Consider the following 15,118-nt stretch of genomic DNA (forward strand, 5'->3'; position numbering starts at 1 on the left):
AGGAGTTGAGGGGCCCCTGCACAAGCTCAATTTGACGCGGTTGGTGGAGCAGATGGAGGAGGATTTTAAAAGATGGGATATGCTGCCACTCTCACTGGCAGGTAGGGTGCAGTCGGTAAAAATGACGGTCCTTCCGAGGTTTCTCTTTGTGTTCCAGTGCCTTCCCATTTTGATCCCCAAGGTCTTTTTCAAATGGGTAATTTTGTGAGGGCCACGAAGAATCCAGCACGAGTTTTAAGGATACAAAGTAATAACATTTATTTACAATAACATATATATATAACAGCAGCAGCAACTTCGCTTGCTGCACACTCCTTCCTGTGGTTCCCAAACTGGCCAGCTTTATTTATACTTGGAGTTTACTAATGGTTTCTCCGCCCCCCTCATTGGGGAAGCTCATACTCCCACAGGATTGTGGGATTGTCATTAGTCCCCAGCCAATGGTAAGTAGGCAGGTTATAACATCCCTCCCCCCCCCAAAGTCCAAGGAATCCACCGAAGACCCTGGCGAAGGAGGGCGTCGGACTCGTTTTGCCGCAGGCCGGACACCATTTGCACGCGGCGCTGGATCAGGCGGCGTGGAAGAGACGGAGACCGGCGCTTCCATGATGAACGGCGCAACGGTTGTACATCCACGGCCCGTGGACCCGAGGATTCCCCCTCTGATGCATCCTGTGTCTCCATTTCGGAGTCAGAGTCTGCTGCCTCTGTCATGTCAGCGTCTCTATCTCCATTCGGTTCTGTAACGACCTGCGCAGGCTTCGAGTGAGGCACCAGTGGAAGACTGTGAGGACTACCTTCCCTTGTCTCTGGTCTCTGCGGCTGTAGAAATGAGCTCCGGGTGCGGGGAATCTTTTGAGGGGATAGTCTTCTGGACCGAACATGGTCTTCATGTTTGCGCTGGAGACGACCCTGGGCTCGGACCTGGTAAGATATAGGGCCCGTTTGGCGAAAGATTACACCAGGAACCCACTGGGCACCACCAGCAAAATTCCGAATGAACACTGGGTCACCGGGCACAAATTGCCGAATCGGCCGATGCCGAGAAAATCCCTGTCCCTGTCGTTCTTGTGTGCGGCGTACATTTGCGCCAATGTCCGGGAAAACCATACTAAGATGGGTGCAAAGTCTCCGGCCCATTAGGAGTTCTGCGGGAGCTACCCCAGTCACCACATGGGGGGTGGTCCTATACGTAAACAAAAAGCGAGCCAGTCTCGTGTCCATTGATCCGGAAGACTGCTTCTTTAGGCCTCTTTTGAATGTCTGCACTGCACGCTCTGCCAACCATTTGAAGCCGAGTGGTAAGGGGCAGTGCGGATATGGCGTATGCCGTTCATCTTCGTGAACCTCGCAAACTCCTCACTCGTGAATGGAGTGCCGTTATCCGTGACCAGCACCTCGGGGAGGCCATGCGTACTAAACAACAAACTCATCTTTTCAATTGTTGCGCAGGACGTTGTCCCCTGCATCTTATGCACCTCCAGCCATTGTGTGAAATTATGGGATGGATCTATTAGTGACCTTTAATCCCGCAGATTGTCAGCGGGGCCGAGTTTTTCCCACCATCATTCAGTCCCGGACTAAAGACCGGAACGATTCTCTCAGTTAAAATGTGGGTGAAAGTGTGGAGATGGGACATGTTGTCCGCATTGTAAAATGACACCTGTCCCCCCTCATAGTCCGTGAAAACCCTGATCATCCGGGGATTCACCATCGGGGGAAGGGGAGTCAGTGAAGGGAAAGTGAGGGCATAGTAGGAACTTGTAGATCCCAGGCATATCATCCAGTATCCTGACTCAGGTTTTAGATCGATTTTTCCTTCCTCGCGGCAGATTCTCTGGACACACCCAGAATCCAGTGCGTCTTGTTCTTCACGTCTACCTCCAGTGCATTCCAGATGTGAATCCCTCCGATCCCAGGACAAAGATCCATGAATCAAAAGTCTCGGGGTTGTCCTAGAACGGATGTCCTTTCTCTCCTAGGCTCAGACTGGTCCGGTCCTCAGACAGGATGAGCCGGGGATTCGCTGTGGTCAGATCCAGAGTCAGAGAGGCTGGAGCTGGGGGAAAGGAAACATAACACAGTCAGTGATTCAGAGAGAGGAGGTAAGAGAGCGAGAAAATGTGAGAGTTGGAGGGGGCCTTATATAGTGCGATGAGGAGTTGGTGAGCAGATAGTAATATCGGGGTTAGGGCGGTTGTAATGTCTGGGATAGGGGGTTGGAGATGGTGCAGAAAACATTAGCCTAAGAGAACAAGGGAAGGAGAGGTAGGGCTCTGGGGGGGGGGGGAGGGGAGGGGGAGAGAGGGGGGGGGGGGCGATGTCACTGGACTGATATTCCAGAAGCCCAGGTTAATGGTCTCAGTGATGGTCTCAGATCCCAACATAGTAGCTGCCAAAAGAGAGTGAGGTAGAAGACCGGGAAATAAAGTGGGGAGGGGAGTGACCACTGGACTGGACTGAGAGGTGTTGCAGAGCAATGCTGGCGGAGTGAAAGTGTTGTGGGAAGATGGGATAAATGTGCAGGGATCGAGGGGAGTCCATGTAGGAACCGCAGCAAGTATATGGTGTAGAAATATACCATTTGACCCATCATTTCAGTACCAATCATGGAGGAGTCACCTTGCTTCGTCCCATAATCTCCTGGGTTACAGGGATAGGGTGGACGCATGGTCTTAAAAAGGGTACACTTTCCAAGGGTTGGTAGACTCAATGAGCCAATTGGTCTCCTTCTGCACTGTAGGGATTCTAAGATTCTATGAATATCAATATCTGTCCAGAAACTAACACAGTACCAGAGTAAAGTTGAGGTCAGTAGTGCAGCGAGGAATAGTAATCATCTATCTTCATCTTGAAGGAATTGGGAGGAAGAGCAGAGCCAGATAATACTGGGAGAAACTGGACATTGGCAGTACATTTGCAGACTCTGCTGATCAAAGGTCATTAACCTGACTCATCAACTCATAGAATCATAGAATCTACAGTGCAGAATGAGGCCATTCAGCCCATCGAGTTTGCACTGGCCATTGGAAAGGGCACCCTACTCAAGCCCACACCTCCACCCTATACCCACAACCCAGTAACCCCACCTAACCATTTTGGACATTAAGGGCAATTTAGAATAGCCAATCCACCTAACCTGCACATCTTTGGATTGTGGTATCAAAACAGAACACCCGGAGAAAATGCACGCAGATAAAGGGAGAACGTGAAGACTCCGTACAGACAGTGACCCAAGCCAGGAACCTGGCGCTGTGAAGTAACCGTGCTAACCACTGTGCTACCATGCCACACTCGGTTTGTCTCTCCACACAGATGCTGCCACTCTTGAGTATTTCTAACATTTCCTTCTTTTATTTCAAAATGTCATCTTGGATATATTGCATTTTTTTAAAAATTCAGAATCCTTGCTGCTCAGAACTGGGCATCCATGAGGCGCTTCAGGCCATAGACAACAGCAGGGTAGTGTTGAACCACAATCTGTAATCTCACTGCCCCGCATATCCCTTACTCTGTCATGAGCATTAATCTATGGATACTCGTGGCTTTAATGAGGAATATAGGGGAGTAAGTGGCACTGGGGCTTCAGGGAGCAGCAGGAAGGAGTACAGCTTCAGGGAAGGAGTACAGCTTCATCACAGTATTTAAACCGGAATATTGGTCATTGAGCGAATTTGGTGCAATGAGGGAAGAGGCTGTTCTGGTAGTTGATAAAAATCCAGCAGCGAAAGAGACAGTGAGGGCTGACGTCTCGAGGTATTGGATAAGCAAGTCGGTGATTGGTCGCCTTTTGATGGTCAATAAACTTTACAACTCCGCCAAATAGGGAGAAGCAGACACTCCGGGAGCTGGGAGTGATGTCGGACTGCTTCCTGGAAAAGCGGGAAGTGAATTATTAGTGTGACAAGGAGTTTCCATTCGTATTGAAAGTTAAAGGTGAGACAGCCATTTGTTGGTTTGCTGTGTTAATGGTCTACGGAATTTTGTGCTGTGACCTTTTGAGTCGGCCATAGAAATTCAATGTTTTAAGTTAGCAGTAACTGCTCCAAAGGCCTGTATGTCTTGCTTATACTACATGCTTTTATTTCTTATATTCTCATGTTTGGCTCTCCCATCGTCGGTCTGAAGCCCGCAGCCAGGCAGACAGCCTACAGTCTGCAAGTCATCACATGTCACCTTGTCATTACACAGATCGCCAGGCAGACCAAACCAGTGCTCACTAAGAATTTGGTTTCACATCCCGAGATGGGTGGTCTATTCCGCTGGTTGTACAGATCCCTTCACTTCTTTGATGCTCTGTGCTGAGGAACCCACAGAAAGCAAAAGGTGAAAATGGAGAGTCCCCAGAAAATTAACAACCGTCGATGTGATCAAATAATCTCAGACTTGGGAACCCCCTTCATCCCTTCACAGATGGATTCACAGTGAGGTAAATATAAGAGTTTTTACCGAGATTAATGGAGTTGATCATTTCTCTCCATGCTGTGTACTGTATTGGGCCTTTGAACTTTCCAAAGGAGAAAGCCACATTTGCCATTGAGAGTAAGTTATACTCCTCGCTAATCCTGCAAATATTAAACAGCTTTTGTTATAAATTCTCCTTTGCCAGCATATTTAATAAATAATTTAATCGTAATATTTGTCTTTCAGCCTTTTATATAGTTTGGGCAAATGTGGTAGAAAGTTAAATATGAGTTCTAAAAGTTCTATAACAGAGCAAAATACAAATTGGAAATGAAATGTCAGAGAATGGAAATCCCTATGTCAAGAAAAAAGACTGATTACAGATTAGTTGCCAAGATAACAGAGGACAACATTTAGCCTATGACGCACTTGTATTATAAACAAAACTGTACAGCAAGAGAAGTCTGAAATAGTAGAAGCTGTGTAAATATCTAGAACTTGTTTTCCATCAATGTCATACGTGGACCTCACAACCCGCTGAAACATCTGCTTTCCTCTAATTCTGACTTCTGGAGGCTATTCCTGATTTTATTCTCTCCCCAGTTGTTGGCTAGGCTTCAGCTCTGGAGGCCCTAAACTCTGGAATTCCCTCCCTAAACCTCCCGGCCCCTCTCTCTTCTCCTCCAGGACTTTCTCCAAATCATAGCTCCCTCGTGTGTCAATGCCTGCCCATGGCTCGCTGCCATTTTGTTTTCCTTTCTATTGCTCCAGTGAAGGCCTTGGATTTTCTAATGTTTCGGACTCTATACAAATACGCTTCATTGATGTGTGTTTTTTGTGATTAAAAAACAAGATTATGAAATAAAAACACTTTTCAGGTATGACTTTCTCGGGTTGATCAGGGGCCACGCAAGCACATATGTCACTCACTTCTCGAAAGTGCTACATTGCCTTGCGGATGGGCCAAACTATCTTAATCCTTGGCATTTTTTATATCAAAGCGTTGTGGATACTTTACAATTGAATATATTTAAGAATGAAATATATATTCTTTTGGTCTTTGAGGTAACAGGCGGGAAACTGAATTTGAGGGGGAAGATCAGTCATTATTAAATTTGATGACAGAGCAGTCTTAACAATAATAATAATCTTTATTGTCACAAGTAGGCTTACATTAACACTGCAATGAAGATACTGTGAAAAGCCCCTAGTCGCCACACTCCGGCGCCTGTTCGGGTACACGGAGGGAGAGTTCAGAATGTTCAATTCACCTAACAGCACATCTTTGGACTGTGGGAGGAAACCGGGGCACCCGGAGGAAACCCACGCACACACAGGGAGAACGTGCAGACTCCGCACAGACAACGACCCAAGCCGGGAATCGAACCTGGGACCCTGGAGCTGTGAAGTAACAGGGGCCAGGAGATCTACTCCTGCTTTTATTTATTTTATTCTTATGTTTGGCTCACCCATTATCAGTCTGAAGCCCTCAGCCAGCCTACAGTCTGCAAGTGACATGAAATGAAATGAAAATCACTTATTGTCACAAGTAGGCTTCAAATGAAGTTACTGTGAAAAGCCCCCAGTCGCCACATTCCGGCGCCTGTTTGGGAAGGCTGGTACGGGAATTGAACCGTGCTGCTGGCCTGCCGTGGTCTGCTTTCAAAGCCAGCGATTTAGCCGAGTGTGCTAAACAAGTCATCACATGTCACCTTGTTAATGTCATAGTTAAAACAGCGATATAGAATTTAATCCTGCTGAATCGCTATGATAAAGCTTGTTTTTTTAAAAATCTCTTGTCTGAACCATACATTACTGTTGCCAAAGTAACATTTTATACAGGTCCCGATTTTAACTCTGTGGAAGTGAATGTGTTTTGTTTCATTTCGCTTCATATTGGTTATGCAGACTATATAGTGTTTAGCACTGCTGCCTCACAGTGCCTGGGTATGTTTCCCACTTTGGGTGACGGTCTGTGTCGGGTTTGCACTTTCTCCCCGTGACTGCGTCTTCCGGGCGCTCCGGTTTTCTCCCACAATCCAAAGATGTGCAGGTTAGGTGGATTGAACATGCTAAATTGTCCCTTAGGGTGAGGTTACAGGACAGGTGAGAGGGCCTCGGTAGGGTGGTCTTCCAAAAGGTTGGTGCAGACCTGATGGGCCGAATGGCTTCTTTCTGTACTGGAGGGATTCTATGATATTGAGACCAATTTACTGTTGTTAACAAGAAAGCCGATTGCAACTGTAACAACCCTCTTCAGAGTTATTTAAACAATGATTGTGCAGATGTTCAGTAAAGAACTTGTCCTACCTTCTATTCCAAATAGTTTGCTCCTGAAAGAAATAAAATGCACAAAGTGGTGATAATAATAACAAACCTCAGAAGGATGTAGACAGGCCTCACCTGATGAAAGAGTTGCGCTCCTTCATCAGATGATTCCAAACAAACCTGCTGGACTTTAACCAGGTGTTGTAAGACTTCTTACTGTACCCACCCCAGTCCAACGCTGGCATCTCCACATCATAGGCATGTACTGAATGTAAAGGTTGGGAGTGGGGCAGGTTTTGTCAATGAAGACTGTTGGGTGGTGGGGGGAGGGTAGTTCGTGTCGGCGATGACTACCAGGGAGAAAGCCCCGAGACCCACCGGCCCTGGGGGCCGTTCGGCTACAGCGCAGGTCCTGGCACCCTTTGACGGTGCCCCAAACTGTCTGAAGGCCATTCTTGGCATTAAGAATCTCCGTCTCGCCAGAGTTCATCACGCCAACTCAATTTCTTTCTCTCTAAAAGGCTGAAGATTCCGTGAGAAATCCCGCCAACTCTCCCCCGGATTGATATGTTCTCAGTTTTTTGGTTCAATTCAACCCAGTGTCTGTCACACTTGTCCTAACGAGACACAGACAGATTCTCCCAACATGGAACTGCAACTGGGTTTCCAGTAGAAAATAACTTTTGGGAAACATGGGATTAATTACAAATGTAGTATCAAGGTCACAACAAATCATTTCCAGTAGAATGGAGGCATGCCCAGTTGGATATTTAAGGAACAAACGTATGTATTGCAACATTCGTTTCCGGTACATAAATGTAACAAGAAAAGTGGACCAAACGGTTTTGGCTAACAAAGGGTAGTATTGAGTCCAAAGAGGAGTCATATAAAGTTGCGGAAAAAGTAGCAAGGGTGCAGTTCAGTATTCAACAGAAGAATACCAAGAAAATTAATAGTTTAGAGTAAGCTTGCAAGTGACACAAAAGTGGTCTGTAAAGCTTTTTTAGGTATGTAAAAAGGAAAAAAGATTAGTAAAGATAAATGCCTTTACAGTGAATCGGGAGAATTTATAAGAGAGAACAAGGAAATGGCAGAGAAATTAAACAACTACTTTAATTTGGTCTTCAGTGAGGAAGACACAAATAGCTTCCCAGAAATGCTTGGGAACCAAGGGTCTAGTGAGAATAAGGAATTGATGGAAATTAGTATTACTAAAAAACAGTGCTGGAGCAATTAATGGGACTGAAAGTCGATAAATCCCCAGGGCCTATTAATCTACATCCCAGGGTACTGAAAGAGGTGGCAATAGAGGTTGTCAACTTCCAAAATTCTGGAACAGCCCCAGCAGACTGGAGGGTGGCAAATGTAACCCCGCTATTTAAAAAAGGAGGGAGAAAACAGGAAATAACAGAGTGGCTAGCTTAACATTAATATTAGGGAAAATGTTGGAATCTGTTATTAAGGACTTGATAACAGGACACTGAGAAAATATCAATTCGATCATGTCAAAATAGATTTATGAAAGGGAAATCATGTTTGACAAACCTACTGGAGCTGTTTGAGGATGTAATTAGTAGAATAGACAAGGGCAAACCAATGGATGTGGTGTATTTGGATTTTCAAACAAAATTTGATAAAGTCCCTTATAAGAAGTCAGTGTGCAAAATGAAAGCACCTGGGATTGTGGGTAATATATTGGGCATCAATCAAGAATTAGTTAGCAGACATGAAACAGGGAGTAGGAATAAATGGGTCTTTTTCGATGTGGCAAGGGTGACGAGCAGAGTTCCATGGGGAATAGTGTTTGGGTCTCAGCTATTCACAATATATATCAGTGATTCAGATAGGAGAACAAAATGTACTATTTCCAAATTTGCCGACGACCTGAAACTAGGTGGGAAGGTGACTATTGAAGAGGCTGTTAAGAGGCTTCATGGTTAATTAGACAAGTTGAGTGAGTGGGCAAATACAACATGATGTGGATAAATATGAATTTACCACTTTGGATGGAGAAACAGGCTGGCAGAGTATTACTTAAATGGTGATAGATTGGGAAATATTGATGTACAGAGGGACCTGGGTGTCCTTGTACACCAATCAGTGAAAGCAAGCACACGGGTACAGCAAGACGTTAGGAACGCAATTGACATGTTGGCCTTCATTGCAAGTGGACTTTACTTCAGCTGTGGGCCTTGGTGAGACCACACTTTATTTATATTTTATAATCTTTATTGTCACAAGTAGGCTTACATTAACACTGCAATGAAGTTACTGTGAAAAGCCCCTAGTTGCCACACTCTGGCGCCTGTTCGGGTACACAGGGGGAGAATTCAGAATTTCCTAATTACCTAACAGGACTAGTGGGAGGAAACTGGAGCACCCGAAGGAAACCCACGCAGACACGGGAGGAATGTGCAGACTCCACACAGATAGTGACCCAAGCCAGGAATCGAACCTGGGACCCTGGAGCTGTGAAGCGACAGTGCTAACCACGGTGCTACCGTGTAGCCCTTGTAGCATTGCTTATAGTTTTGCTCTCCTGATCTAAGAAAGGATATACTTGCCATAAAGGGAGTGCAGCGAATGTTCACCAGACTGATTCCTGGGATGTCGGATTGTTATATCAGGAGGGATTTGTTCAACTAGGCCTGTATGAGAGTCAGAGGTCTCCAGCACAGAAAAGGGCATGCAGTCTATCGCATCTGTGCCGTGCAAAAGCAACCACCTAATTTATTCTAATCCCAATTCCCAGCACTCGCCCAGTAGCCTTGTATACCGTGAGATCGCAACTGCACATCTAAATACTTCCCCCCGCCCCCCCCCCCCCCCCCAATTAATGGGCAATTTAGCGTGGCCAATTCACCTACCCTGCACGTTTTGGTAATGGGGGTAAAACCTACGCAAACACGGGGAGAAAGTGTCAACTCCACACGGACAGTGACCTGCGGCTGGGATAGAACACGGGACCTCAAGTGCTGTAAGACAGCCAGGCTAACCACCATGCAACCCACATCTAAATTCTTCTTAAATGTTAAAAGGGTCTCTGCCTCCACCATTGTTTCAGGCAGCGAGGTCCAAACTCCCACCATCCCCTGGGCAAAGTTTTTTCCTCGTATCCCCTTCAAACCTCTTGACCCTTATCGTAAATCTATGCCCCCTAATCATTGATCCCTCCACTAAGGGGAAACGTTTGTTCCTGTCTACTCTATCAATGGCCCTCATTAAAAAAAATGAAATGAAAATCACTTATTGTCACAGATAGGCTTCAAATGAAGTTACTGTGAAAGTCGCCACATTCCGGCGCCTGTTCGGGGAGGCTGGTACGGGAATTGAACCGTGCTGCTGGCCTGCCTTGGTCTGCTTTAAAAGCCAGCTCTTTAGCTCTGTGCTAAACATTCCCCAGTGGGCTGGTTTTGAGGACATCTCAATATTGCCCCCTCCAAGTCTCCTCTGCTCCAAGAAAAACAACCCCTGTCTATCCAACCTCTCTGCATAACTAAAACTCTCCAGCCCAGGCAACATCCTGGTAAATCTCCTCTGCACCCATTCCAGTGCTGTTACATTCCTCATTCAATATGGATTCCAGAACTGCACACAATACTCTAGATGTGGCCTGTTTTATACAGTTCCAGCATAACTTCCCTGCTCTTAAACTCTATGCCTTGGCTAATAAAGGCATGCATACAAAATTCATTCTTAATCTCATATCCACCTGCCCTGCTACTTTGAGGGACCAGTGTACATGGACACCGAGATTCCTCTGATCCTCGGTGCTTCCCAAGGTCCTGCCATTTATGATAGATTCCCTTGCCTTCTTTGACCTGCCCAAGTTCATCACCTCACACTTATCAAGATTGAATTCCAAATGCCAATGATTACCCATCTGACCAGCCCGTCTACATCCTACTTTAATCGAAGGCTATCCTCTTCGCTATTTACCACACCACCAATTCTCATATCATCCACAAACTTACTGTCAATATTACATTCATTTCTAAATCATAAACCACAATCAGCAAAGGCCCCAATGGTGATTCCTGTGGGGCCCTGCTGGATAGAGGCTTCCAGTTAGAATACACGGCCATCACCCTCTGCTTCCCGCAACGTAGCCAATTCTGGATGAAAGTTTTCAAATATCTTTGGGTGCCATGGGCTCTTATCAGTTTCCCATGTAGGACCTTATCAAAAGCCATGTTGAAGTCCTAATAGACTTCACCAAATGCATTGTCCTCATCTACACACCTGGTCATCTCCTTGAAACATTCAATCAAGTTGATCCAACATGACCTCCCCTTAACAAAACTATGCTGACCGATCTTAATTAATCCTTGCCTCTCCAATGCAGATTAATTTTGTCTCAGAAGTGCTTTAAATTGTTTCCCCATCACTGAAGGTAGACTCACTGGTCTGTAGTTCCCTCATTTATCCCTTCCTCCCTTCTTGAATAATGGTACCACATTAGCTATCCTCAAGTCCCCCGGCACCTCTGCTGTGGCCAGAGAGGAATTGAAAATTGTTGCCAGCGCCCCTGCTATTTCCTTCCTTGTCTCACTCAACAGCCTGGACAACATTTCATCTCCCCTGGAGGTTTGTCTACTTTTAGGCCTGCCAGACCACTCAGACCTCCTCTTTGTTTATGTTAATTTATTTAATTTGATTACAGTCCTTCTCCCCGATTTCTCTACACATACCGTCCCTCTCACTGGCGAACACTGACACAAAGTATTCATTTCGAACCCTACCTACTTCCTCTGGCTCCACACACAAATTACCACTGTGGTTTTAATGGGCCCCATTCTTTCCCTGGTTATCCTTTTACCCTTAATGTACTTGAATTCCTTTATTTCACCTGTCAGTATCCTTTTGTGGCCCCTTTTTGATCTCCTAATTTCCTTTTTAAGTTCCCTCTTGCATATTCTATACAATTCTAGTGTTTCTGCTGTTTTGAGCCCCTATTATCTGCCATAACCCCACCTTTTTCTTTTGACCAATGCTGCATATCCATCGATATCCAGGGTTCACTGGATTTATTGGTTCCACCCATTTTCTTTATTGGAACACGTTGGCCCTATTTCCTTCTTGAATATGTCCCACTGTCCTGTCATAGATTGACCTAAATGTGTCTGCTCCCAATCCACTCTGACCAAATCATATCTGATCTCATTAATATTGGCCTTCCCCAGTTTAGAATTTTGATCTCAGGCCCATCCTGGTCCTTTTCCATAGCAACCTTGAAACTTAATAGAATTATGATCACTGTCGGCAAAATGCTCCCCCATTGATTCACTTGCCCAGCTTCATTTCCGAAAATTAATTCCAGGACCGCACCCTCTCTTGAAGGTCCTTCAACATACTGGCTTAAAAGGTTCTCCTGGATGTACTTTAAGAATTCAGCTCCCTCGAAACCTTTCACGCTATGGCTACCCCAGTTAATATTGGGGAAGTTGAAATTCCCCATTTATCACTACTCTATTACTTTTACACGTCTGTAAAATTTGCCTATATATCTGCTCTTCTATTTCTCTCAAACTGTTAGGGAGCCTATCGAACACTCCCAGTAATGGTTTGGGGCTGGTTTAGCACACGGCTAAATTGCTGGCTTTTAAAGCAGACCAAGGCAGGCCAGCAGCATGGTTCAATTCACATACCAGCCTCCCCGAACAGGCACCGTAATGTGGCAACTAGGGGCTTTTCACAGTAACTTCGTTTGAAGCCTACTTGTGACAATGAGAGATTTTCATTTTCATTTTGTTTCATGTGTTTGTTCCTTTTTGTTTTTTAAGCTCTACCCATATGGCTTCAGTTGAAGAGCCTTCCAAGATGTTGTCCCTCCTTACTGCTGTAATTGATTCCCTGATCAAAATTGTGACACCCCCTCCTCTTTTTCATCCTTCCCTATTCACTGCAGTTTACAGGAATGAGAAGGGATCTTATTCAAATGTATACAATTCTGACAGGGCTGGACAAACTGGATGCAGGGATTATGTTTTTCCCTAGTTGGGGGGTCCAGAACAAGGAGTCACGGACTCAGATTAGGGGTCAGCCATTTTGGACTGAGATTAGTATATGACATTTCATTAAGAGGATGATGAGCCTGTGGAATTCTCTGCCACAGAAGGCTGTGGAGGCCATGTCACTGAATGTCTTTTGGAAGGAAGTATGGCATTGAGATGGAGCATGAGCCATAATCATATTGAATAGTGGAGAGGGCTCTAAGGGCCGAATGGCCTACTTCTCTCCTATTTTCTAACAGAGCTCTGCCATAAATTCAATGATACCAGCAGAATCGTCCCCGAGTAGACAACATTTCAGTTTAAGTCTGTTTCTATTTCTTGAAGAACTATTTCACAGTTATCATCAGTTATTCTGTGACTATGTGAAGGTTCAATATATTCCCTCACCTTCAGAAATATCAGCTCGTTTTCTTCCTCCATCTGTTTCTGCATGTTTGAGAGTTTCTCCTCAATAAACTTAATTTTTTCTTGAATTTTTCGAAGGTCTTTCTCCATTGGTTCTAGAATCCTCTCCTCTTCTTCCCTGAGATCTCTGAGTAAACGCTGCTCTTTCTCAGTGAGAATCTGGTGCATTTTACTGAACTCGGATGTGATGTGGGTCTGCAGACTGCTCGACTGTTCCTATCAAAAGAAATGTGAAACATAATAAATGTCCCGCGATAAAGGGAACAAAACTAACCGAGATCCCAGAAAATCAGCACAGGGAGACCTTACCCTAACTTCAGAAATCTTCCCTTTCTGTTTCTGTTCCGTTTCTAGAACTGCCGATTTCTTCACTGTGAGAGAATCTAAGGAAGATTTCAGCTGATCCTGGGATTGGGAGAGAAATCACAGAACGAAAGTGTTAGAACAGGAAAATGTGATTGAAGTATCAGCTTTTGAACATGTGTTTTTACCTTGTAGATTTCAGCAGCTTCTTTAATCGACAGGAAGCGGTGCCCTCTGTGTTCCCGTGCAACAACACAAGAGGAACAGATCAATTTCTTGTCAGTTTCACAGAACAGCTTCAGTTCTTCCTGATGTTCCTCACAGTGAAGTTTACTTTCCTTCTCTTTCGGATTCAGATTTAATTTTCGAGTTTTCTGGGCCAGATTCGCTAAGGCCCGATTTATCCTGAGGTTTCTTTCCGGAAACTCCTCTCTACATTCCGGGCAGGAGTTTATCTCCTTCTTTTCCCAACACTGGGAGACACAGGAGCGGCAGAAGTTGTGTCCACAATCCAGTGTTACCGGATCCGCGAAGAAATCAAGACAAATGGGACAAATTGTCTCCTCTGCTAAACTCTGGAGTCGTTGTTTGGAAGCCATGTTCACACTCAGCACTTCCTGATTAATTTTGCATTCAGTTTTAAAGGTTATTCCGGAGTTCCTCTTCTTCACGATATCCTAATCACTGTAATAACCAGAAAATTGTTGTTCTGGACGAGTCAATCTTTAAGCGTCAATCTGGACGAGTTGATCTTTCCGTGAGGAAATCGAGCAATAAAAGACCCAACAGGGTTAGAGAGAGAAGAAAGGTCGATGTTGTTTAAACTACGTGGTGGACGAGGCTGAGGGAGGAAGGCGGAAATGGGCGGGATCGAGATTGTATTACATTGTCTCCAGTCTGAATTCACTGCGGATTACCAACCCTCTGGTGAGACAGATCCCCTTCCAGAAACGGAATTGCGTTCGTGAATTGTGCCGCTCAGCACTGACCTCGAGAGCCCTCCCACATCATTTTGGCAAGTGTCTGGACTGGAACTCCATTCCAGAGCTTCTGTCTGAGCGGCAGAACACCAGCACCGAGTTATAGCTGACACTTAACCACTGAGTTACAGGTGGTCAACCTGTATCCGGTATGTTCCTTTGCAGAGGCGGAAGTCTGGAGAGATGGCGCAGGGGATTTCCAGTTGAATTTCTTTACAGAGAATAGTGAGAATGTGGAACTCGGTCCCACATTTAATAGTTGAGATAAAGAGAACCGATACATTGACGGGAAGGCTGGAATTCCAAGATGACTATATCGCACAGAATGCATGTTGATCACCTAATGTTTCTGTTTGTAAATATTGTTCTAAAATAGAGAAAATAGTTTCGAGAAACTCAATCTGCGCGGGATTTGGGGTTTGTGGATTCACCAGTTAGTCATCGCATGGATCTTGGGAAATCCCGACAATGGGGTTTGTTGTGAATGAAGAGAATCTAATTGAAATACTGTGACTGTGTCTGATTGTCCCCTTCTACAATTCCATTGATTGTGACTCACACTGCTCTGTGTTTTGGAATGACTATTAGAAGATTGTAAATTAGAGACGTCACCAGCACTGATATGATAACACTTCTACTCCCATGTTCACTCCTGAGTGTGATCGGCCCTGGTTGAAAGCGGCTGCGAGGTAGCACAGTGGGACAAAGAACAAGAACAAAGAAATGTACAGCACAGGAACAGGC

General features: G+C 45.1%; 1 pseudogene; it reads right to left on the reverse strand.

Moving 5' to 3' along the window:
* Positions 1 to 232: 232 nt before the first annotated feature.
* Positions 233 to 14,519, reverse strand: LOC140390442 (zinc-binding protein A33-like; annotated as a pseudogene).
* Between the last annotated feature and the right edge of the window lie 599 nt (positions 14,520 to 15,118).

The sequence above is a fragment of the Scyliorhinus torazame genome, chromosome 14, assembly GCF_047496885.1.
Source record: "Scyliorhinus torazame isolate Kashiwa2021f chromosome 14, sScyTor2.1, whole genome shotgun sequence".
NCBI lineage: Eukaryota > Metazoa > Chordata > Chondrichthyes > Carcharhiniformes > Scyliorhinidae > Scyliorhinus > Scyliorhinus torazame.